We start from the raw sequence: 10,096 nt of genomic DNA, 5'->3' as shown, positions 1-10,096 counted from the left end.
ATATAAAGATTTTGTATATTTTAATTATATTTAATGTATTAATACATTTTATGACATAAAACAATATAATGTATATTATATGCACATATACATTGTATATACATGTATAATATATACATTATTTGTTATCTAGAATACTTACATAAAATGATGATGAGAAATTTCTCTTCATAGAAGTGTTTCAGCTTATAACTTTTTTTTTCAAACTTGGTCATTTTAATGTTTTTCTTTTTTTTTTAAAACAGTTTAATAAATAGTTCTCTTAATGACTACAGATATTTAAGGCTGTTTGGTAATACTCAGAAATATCACAGTAATGATGGTTTTCCTGACTGATTTGTAGTCTTTAATTATAAGAAATGTAAAACAGATGTCAAACCAGTAAGACTGAGTTTATGCACCCGTCATTTTCAGGATTGTTGGTAACCTGGGCATATTTCCCCCAAATAACTTGGCTCCTTGTGTTACAAGGCCCAATTCACTCACATTCACCTCAATGACTGTACCTTTGGTAATAACACCCAAAGTTGTATATAGTGGGATGAGGGATTCTTTTACACACCAAGTATTGGTAGGCAAAAGGTGGCTTTCCTTTCAGGATGTGTTACATGGGCCTTCTTGAAATGAAAGCCCATTGGCCTCATGCATCTTTCATATTTAGGTGGTTTTCTTGTAAAGCCATCTCCAACGAAGCAGACTTCAGGAACCAGCCTCTTGCAGGCCTTCTTTTCTCTCTTCTCTGTTCGAATCACTTTTAGTACTTCTGTTTCTCCCTGGGCACGAACCCTGGGAAGGGGGACTTGCCATTTTCCCGCCTTCTCTTTTCGCTTTTGTTTAATCATGCTGGAAAGTACTTTTGCCGAGTCTGTCCTTCTCTGTCTAGGAGACAGGCAGGAACTGCTCCCTGTGGAGTCTTCGCATCGTTCTTTTGTTTGGTGTTTCTCTTTTCCTGCATCTTGCTAGTCGTTTTCATTTGTATTTTCTCGGCATGGCACTGTTTATGGTAGAGCTTAGCTTTCAGGCCAATCAGTTTTTTTGCCTTCTTTGAACGTTCATGAGTCTCTTGACTTTCCTTTTTTCTCTTTTTCTCATGGTAATCCAAACGATATCCAAAGCGTTTACGGTGTGATTCAATATATTCATGTTGTGGCATGGTGACACAGATCTGCAGGGTGCAGTCTCCGGGGTGAGTAGAAGCTCTTAATTTTCGGGTACCAAAGACCCACGAGTCGACTCCGCGCAACGCGGAACAGGAAAGAGCAACCCTTCAAAACTAGCTTATAATTCTTAAGGAACAAGAATTGGAGGATCTTCACTCTGCAGCCCCTATGAGTTACTCTACCTATGGAGACCAATAATGATCAATAGGTACTAACATCACAGAAAGGAGACAAAGCTACCAACTTCACAAGGAAAGAAACACCACCTATAGCCTCGCCAGCTACAAAAATAAATAAATACCTGGATTCCCATTAAGCATCTTCATCTGTCAATTACACACACAGGGGGAGGGAACCTATTAAACAACTCAGTGGGGAAGCAATCGGCAAGCTCTGGACCACGGACAGTCTGTAGGAAAGACAACCTGGCTTCTTTGACAAATAAATGGCAAGAAATAAAGTGGATTTTACTTGGGCTTTGATTCTAACAAGCACTCAGAATGCATTTTTAAGATAATAGGGGAGCCCACAACAGCTACTGAATTGATATTTGATGAAAATTACAAAGTTGTTAATTTTTAAAATATCATTTTAATGATGTTATGGGGTTTTGTTTTTATATTTTAGGCACACATACTGAAATATTTATAGATGAAATATTATGATGTCTGGGATTTTCTCTGAATAATTCAGCAGGGGTGAAGATGGCTGGAAATGCAGGTGAAATGAGATTGATCTTATATTGATAATTATTGGGTCAGGATGATGGGTGCGTGGGAGTTTTACATTATGCTCCTTACTTTCGTATATGTTTGAGAATCTCCATACAGCAAAGTTTTTGAAGACTTAAAGAAAATCTCTCCTCTTACACACTCTAGGTTCCATCTTATCATCCACATTTCTATCAACCTACCAATAGAGGTTAGTTTTTCCCCAGTTTTGAAAAGCAAAATTTATCAATATGATTAAATAGTATATTCAAGTAATTCTTCACACTTTGTAACACCTTTCCTCCCCTGTTCAGTGAGAGTGACTTACCTTCATTCTAATTAAAATATCACTTATTTGGGGCTGGGGTTGTGGCTCAGTGGTAGAGTGTTTACCTGGCACATGTGAGGCACTGGGTTCCATCCTCAGCACCACATAAAAATAGATAAATAAAATAAAGGTACTGTGCCCATCTACAAGTAAAAAATATATTTTAAAAAATATTACTTATTTTCTCCACTAACCCAGTCAAGAGAGTCAAGCGATTCTTGAATTCTCAACTCCTGGATCTTGGAAAGGGGCTGCTAAGCTGAAGGAAACTGATGGTTATAGATGTCAGGAGCTTTTCTCTACTCCAGTTAAGCTGTTCCCTTAGAGGGGCTTAACAACGTAACTGAGTGAAAATGGCCCTGTTAGTAATTCTGGTAGATGTGGAGTAGAGCTGCCCAGGTCCCCTTCCAAGAAAGACTTGTCACAGCTGGTAGAAGTGCCCTCAGAAGATAGCTCTTGTCAGCTCCTCCAAAGCATGCCCTGCTGGGGCAGCCCACCTCTGATGCAGGAGGGCCTGCCTTTATGACCCAATGCAGGACAACCCCCACAGGGCAATCCAGCTGTGGTGTTCCCTGTGGGGACCAATGGAGGATGTTGGACCTGCAACACAACTTGACATCTTCTTGTGTCCACTCTGTTCCCTTCCTTTCCCTTCTACCTGTGTGGTTCCTGTTGGTGCTCTCGACACACATCTTCACACCACTCCCTGTCTCAGAGTTTGACTCCCAAGGAACCAATGGCAACGGTGGGAACACATCAAAATGCCTGCCTACCAGCAATAGAGTTGCTTTGTCAAAGCCTTAATCATTCATTTCTTTGATTAATAGCCCAAACACTGATGGTGTCTTGAAAAGCTTTTGAGTAGCTTATGATTGATAGAAGCTGACTTTTTATTGCTTTATGGTCTCTAGATACTAGTGAAAAAACTTATTATGAACACTTAGGATCAGCTGGATCACGTCACAGCATCTCAGGTCCATAAGATGATCCCAGGATGGGGCAGACCTTTCCTAGTGCTCTTTCTTGCCACCGTTTACACCTCCAGGAGACAGATACCAGTGTCGGCAGGTGCTTTCTCACCTGCTCTTGCACATGGATCCCAACACTGTTGACATAGTTATCTCTCTGCAAAGGCACATTTGCCAAGAAAAGAAACGCTAGGCCTCACATATAATTACATATTATTTCACAAGGCAAAAAATTTACATTGAGTGAACTTGAAATCATACCAGGTTCTGTTGCAGTTGCCATGTTTTCCCTACAAATGGGGCTGTGAGACACAACTGGTATCTTGGGCCATTAGTGATGAGGAGGAGGAAATGCCATGACCAGTCTATCTGGCATCTCCACTGGCCTAATGAGTCAAGTTGAATATGTATAAGGGCTTTTGTGGCTTCATTCATCATTTTTGGTCCTTTCCACACAAGATCTTTTGTTCTTCAACCACGAATTCTATTAATAAAGAATTTTCACGGGATGTACCCATCATAGTCCTAGAGAGAGTAATGCATAAATCTTGACCATATGTTTCCTATGCAGATGACTTCATGCTTGATATCTATTTTAGAGTCAATGATTTAACCACTGCTTTCCCCCAAACAGCCCTTCAGGATGGTAAGGGATCTTCCTTTCTTGTGTGTTCCATTTAACAGTAAGTATAAAAGTAAAGCAGATTAAAAAGGAAGACAACTCTGATGTGTGTTACCAACATGGATGAACCCTGAAAACATTATGCTGAGTGAAAGAACCCAGACATAAAAGGACGTGTATTATATGATTCCCCTAAATGAGATATTCGGAGTAGTCAGATCTTGAAGACAGAAAGCCAGATGTGGGGCAAACACCTGTAATTCCAGTGAGTTGGAGGCTGAGGCAGAAGGATTGCAAATTTAAGGCCAGTATCAGCAACTTAGCAAGACCTTGTCTCAAAACAAAATATAAAAAGGACCAAAGACATAGCTCAGTGGTAAAGTGCCCCTGGGTTCAATCCCATTACCCACCCCCCCACACACACACAATCATAAAGACAGAATAGTGGGGAGGAAAACAATGGGAAATACAGGATTTCAGTTCAAAATGATGAAAGAAAGTTCTGGAGAGGGCTGGGGGTGTAAGTCAGTGGTATAGTGCTTGCCTAACATAGGTGGGGCTCTGGATTCAATCTCTAGCACTGCCAAGAAAAAGAAAATTTCTGGAATGGATAGTGGTGATGGTTGTATAACAATGTAAATATACTTAATGCTCAGAACTTAAAAATGGTTAAAATGTAAATTTTGTGTTATGTATATTTTAACTCAATTTTTTTTTTTTTAAAGTAAAGCAGAGTGTCCAAAGGACAATTCATGAAGTGAGAGCTGGACCTGGGCCTGAGGGTTTGGGAGTCCACCGACCCGGGTGTGGGGTCCTCCTTTGCCATTCAGCAGCTGGGTAGCCTTGGGAGAGTGACTGGCCTCCTGCGGCCCTCCCAGTAGAGTGAGGCTCCCTCACTGAGTTGTTGGAAGGATTGAAGAGATGCAGCGGTAATGCCTTGTCGCAGAGCCTGGCACGTGCTGAGTGCTCGCTAAACACTGAAGCGGAATGCACGTGGTTAAGCACTGTGCAGGAGGCTTGCTGGAGCGTGAACCCCAGCTCTCCCACGCACCATCTTTCTGACCTTGGGCATGTTACCTGACCTCTCTGTGCCTCAGTGGTTTCATCTGTAAAATAGAGACAACGATCCTCCCACCTCAGGGGGTTGTGAGGATTGCAACCTTTCCATCAACGCACATCAGAAACATGTGTTTGCATAAGTTAATACATGAAGCACTCAAAAGCCTGCTATGTCGTATTATTTAAACATATACTTTTATTAATAGGAGTCATTCTGGGATAACAGACTGAAATGATAAAATGGTTTTATAGGAATATGTGCACAAAGTATTTATTTAAGGCATTTAAGATTTGTATTGTACTGCCTCGTTTTTATTGTTGTTGTTATGTACTATTAACACTTATCAGATGCTACGTACCAGGCACTCTGCAAAGAACTTTCTAAGTATTGCAAAATTATCATTTAGCAAGATGCAGGGCAGAGGAACAATTTGCTCAGGGATCGGCCAACTTGAACCCCATATGTCTGACGCCAGAACTCTTACAGTGCTCCATGCTACCCTTACAATAGTCTGAAGCCACTGGTAATGAAAATGCATGTACCACGGAGTGCCAAAGATAAATAAATGAAGTCTCTTGGAAGGGGGCCAAGAGTTGAGATTAGAACCTGGAATAAAGTAGTTATTGCATCAAGCACTCATTTAGAGCCAAGCTTCCCAGCAACCAAGGCAAAACAAAAAATACTACATGTCATATGTCATCCATTCAAGTTTAAAAAGAAACATTGTTCTCCCTCCGCTTGCCCAGAACCTGACATACCCCTGTTCATTTATTCATCAGTAAACCCCAGGGACCATCTACATCTGCCAAGCAATTTTCAGTCCTTCCAAAGACACGTTTGACAGTCTAATATTCCCATGCCTTAGGCAGGTAGCAAATTTTGTGTGTTCTTTTTCCTGTTTAAAAAAAAAAAAAGACATACTTGCCCCTGACACTAAACTCTACTAAATTATTAATGTGGTTTCTTTTAGGAGGGATATTGAGTGTCCTGTGGAGCAGCATCTTCATGATCTGGTTCAGAACTCTAAGACCTCAATCCAAGTGACCACTTTCAGTGTCAGCCCTTAATAAAGGCGGGAAGTAGAGTATTCAGTTTGTGGGCCCTGGGGCAGGGGTAGGCATCAGTGCATCACAAGACTCCTGCACAACCACCAACTACAGTGAGCAATCAACTGAAAATAACTAATAATACTGTGTGTAAAATCATACATTGCTTTATACTGTTTTGGTAAATCATAGTTTTACACAAGAACTAGCAGGTCCAAAAGATTTAAGAAGAAATTGTGAAAGAAATATAAAATTAAAATAATTTTAACTCTATCCATTGACTTAGTGTATTTTTCTGAAAATTGGGGAAAATACAAAAATGCTGGATTTTAGTAGCAGAACATGTTGGCCCAGCCTACAGAAAAGTAATGATCATTAAAAAAAGGATAGCAGCTGAGGACAAGGTTCCTTGATGCTCACCTTGTTTCTCATGGAGATGTGCCAAAGGAATCAGCATCCTTGAAGAAATAGCCAATTCCAAATCTGGGGCAGAAAATCACAAAATAAACCTAGATTGTTTTGTCACACTAGAATGTAAGGAAACCATCAAAGGCCAGTAGGGCTGTGACAGGACCAGTAGTTAATGGAAAGAGGATTCCCCTGGCCAAAGACGGAATGATTTGAATGTTAGTAATAATAATCACTACAATGTGTTAAAACTGTTCAACTTATTTAAAAATCCATGAATTTATTTTGTTGTATTTAAAATTTCATTGGTCAAACAGATACATTAGGAGGATCTGGGGGAATCACCTTATTATTTTGAATATTGGTAAATAAAGAAAAAGAACCCAGCACTTATCCCCTTTCCTGTTTATATCTGTAGTTTAGTCAAATACTAGATATGGGGAAGTTTCTCTTTGTAGAATACTTCAGCTAAGTAAATTATAGAGGAATGATGAAATTTGACTATTGCCAGTATGCCTTTCTTAATGAGTCCATATAATGATCATCCATAGCTGCTAATATTACACAAGACACAAGACAACCAGACATTATGCACCAACTGATAGAAGAATACACCATCTAGGCAGTATTCTTGCCAAAAACACTCAAGAAATCTGATCAAGTCTCCAGAACTGACTATAAATTTGTAGGACATATAGGAGTCAGAGGAAGATGAGGTCAGCAAAATATAAGCTGTTTGGAAAACTCTATAAGACACTGACTCAGTTTCTCCAATGAATTATAAGGAAAAGACAAAAAGGAAGGTAGAGATGATTAAATTAGATTTAAACATATTAAGTGTACAATACATGGATTTTATTTGGATCCTGAGTCTAACTAAAAATAATAAAATAATTATAAGACACCCAGGAAATGACCACAGACTGGATGTATAATAACATTGAGAACTGTTAGCTTTTTTAAATGTAGGAATGGCTATCGTTGTGTTAAAAAAAATAGTTCATACATTTTGAAGGTTTATTTTATGAGAAAACAAATCTTTTTTATTTATGATGAAAATTACATTGTGCCTGAGATCTTCTTCAAATCGGGGTAGAGGTGGGTCTAGAGAATATAGAGGAAAGGACATGGGTCACAGCTGTTCCCTGTTAGGCTGAATGCTGGTTCCTTGGAAGTTCATTACCATTCCCTCTAGTATACTGTACAAATTTTCCATATTAAAAAAAAGCAAACTTTGTAAATGGGATCGATCATTCCTTCTCTTAGAAGGATTCACCTTATACATTCTCAAGAGGTGGCCAAGAAAACCCCCTTTGTTCCCATGCAGAGTTATTCATGCAACTGGCTGAGGCAGAGGTGACTCTGCTCTATCATTCACATCATACCGAACTTTTAAATATAAGTGAGCCAAGTAAACATTCATAAGCAACTTTTTCCAACATCAAGTTGCTGCACTATTGTATGGCAGGAAGGGGGGGCCACTGAGGACCATGGTGTCAAACTCCAGAGCACAAAAGTTTTCCTGTCTGTCTTCATTTAAAACTCAGACCATCTTCACATTTCCTTCTGAAGCCAGAAGGAAGACTCTGGGCTCTTGGCCAGAACCTCCCCCTTCAGGGACAGGCCTCTTTCTTCCTGTTTCTTTACAAAATCAAGAGGAGCAGAAAAACCTGGAAAACATTCTGCACCTTTGACAGATATAAAATATAAACATACTGCGTCAATTGCTCATAGACACTGCAGCCAGACGCTCATTTTATTTTCAGAAATGTGGGTGAATCTTTAGTTAGATACTGCAGTGGGGAGAAAACAAGATCTACTGAAACTAGGTTGTAAATAGACTTCCATTCCCTCGACCTCCTTGCCTTTAACTCCCAATGCCCTGCTTCACAATGGAATCACAGGGCCTACATCCTATATTTCAGGTTTTTAAAGTGTCCTCCTTCACACAGCCCCAGAGATCCTTATGCACGGACTGAATTGAAAGAAAAAAAAGAAAAAAACCCAAATTCATGACAAATGACTTCAAAAACAGACCTGCCATAAAGTAAGCATTTTTCAGAACAGGAAGAATAACAGACCCAAACAAAGCCACCCAGAGAGTTTTCTTTGCTTGCTGAACTGTATATCTTTGTTCTGCACACTGATTCCTGATCCATGGTGTCCTCTTCATTCATTTTCTGGTGGATTTGAACCGAATCGAAGTCTCAGCCTTTCCATAAAGCCTTCAGTCTCTCCGGAGAGCCAAGGCCCAAGCTGAGCAAGTTGCAGTTAGAAACAAAAATGAGTCCAAACCAGGCAAAAAGGACAGAGTGAAGCATGCTGACCCTCCAGACTTCTTTTGTTCAGTGCTTATGCATCCCTTTGAAGTGGCTGCTCTAATTTTTCTCAATTTGTAACAGATGAAGAGACTGAAGTTTAAATGTTTTGGAATGAGAAAAGGCCTTGCTAGTATCTGGACCCATTTCTGTTGACTCCAAAGCTCACACCTATAATCAATAGGAATTTTTTTTTTTTTTAAATCAGGAGGCTTTGGAAAGACTTCATTATGTTAAAATTAGCAGACCTTCGTAGGGCAGAGGCCAAGGTAGCAAGACATTGTAAGGGCACGGCTGCTGCCCCTGGTAGTGTGCACTGTGGGCCACACAGCTCCAGGGGGCGCCGTTCATAACCTGGTTAATGGGAATAGGGTCCCTGAAGTTGTACTGGGCACTGGCGGTGTGGTCATAAATCCTGGATGAGCATAGACTGAAGTTTTCATAAACTCTAATGATCTTTGACCCTGGGTGCGTGGCTTAGGCCGTCAATAAACAGAACAGGCAACGCTGTTGAGATGGTGGCGATTGCAGAAGTTATGAACAGACTAAAGTACTGAGAAAGCGCTCCTCTTAGAGTGTTCTTCCTATGAGCAGATCACTTTGAATTGTGCTCAACCAAGTGCAAGGATCCTTCTGAACCTCTCAACACAGGATTGATGAGAGCTCAGTCTGTGGTCATCTTCTCTATCTATAATCTTTCTTAAGGTGATCTCATCTAGGCCTAAAGCTCAAGTGCCATCCACATATAATGACTCCCAAATTCTATCTCCAGCCCTCTCTCTCCTCCAGTCCCAGGCTCTGTGTGCATCTTTTTATTTACTTTATTTTATTTTATTTTTTATATTTGGCAGTACTGGGGTTTAAACCCAGGGCTTCATGTATGCTAGGCAAGTGCCCTACTTGGTTACATTCCCAGCTCTTCTATTTTTCTATTTTTATTTTGAGACAAGGTCTCACTTAGAGGTCCAGCTGGCCTCAAACTTGCAATCCTCCTTCCTCAGTCTCCCAAGTAGCTGGGATTTCAGGTGTGCACCATCACGCCCAACTCTGTATTCATCTTGCCTTCTCCACTGGGGGATCTAATAGGCCCAGCAGCCATAACATAATTGAAGGCATTCAGAAGGGAGCCCTTTTTTTCTGCTCCTCACCTGCTCTCCCCCAGTCTTCTACAGTTCTATAAAAGATACTATCATTCACTCCTCTGGCTCAAGTCGAACCTTAACTCTTCTTTCTTTTTCAGATGCAGTTTAAATTGTTAACAACTCTGACCTTCAACATTTGTCCTTATTGTAATCTCTTCTCCCCACATGTACTTACTGCTTTTTTTTTTTTTTTTTTTTTTTGTGGTGCTGGGGATTGAACCCAGGGCCTTGTGCTTGTGAGGCGAGCACTTTACCAACTGAGCTATCTCCCCAGCCCCATACTTACTGCTTTTGTGTGTGTGTGTGTGTGTGTGTGTGTGTGTGTGTGTGTGTG

At 40.3% G+C, this 10,096-nt stretch overlaps 1 pseudogene; it reads right to left on the bottom strand.

Annotated features, from left to right (window-relative positions):
* Nucleotides 1-373: 373 nt before the first annotated feature.
* On the bottom strand, nucleotides 374-1,153 carry LOC124965313 (ribosome biogenesis protein NSA2 homolog; annotated as a pseudogene).
* Nucleotides 1,154-10,096: the final 8,943 nt, after the last annotated feature.

This window comes from Sciurus carolinensis, chromosome 1 (assembly GCF_902686445.1).
Source record: "Sciurus carolinensis chromosome 1, mSciCar1.2, whole genome shotgun sequence".
Classification (NCBI taxonomy): Eukaryota; Metazoa; Chordata; class Mammalia; order Rodentia; family Sciuridae; genus Sciurus; species Sciurus carolinensis.
This window is presented reverse-complemented; position numbering and strand designations above follow the sequence as displayed.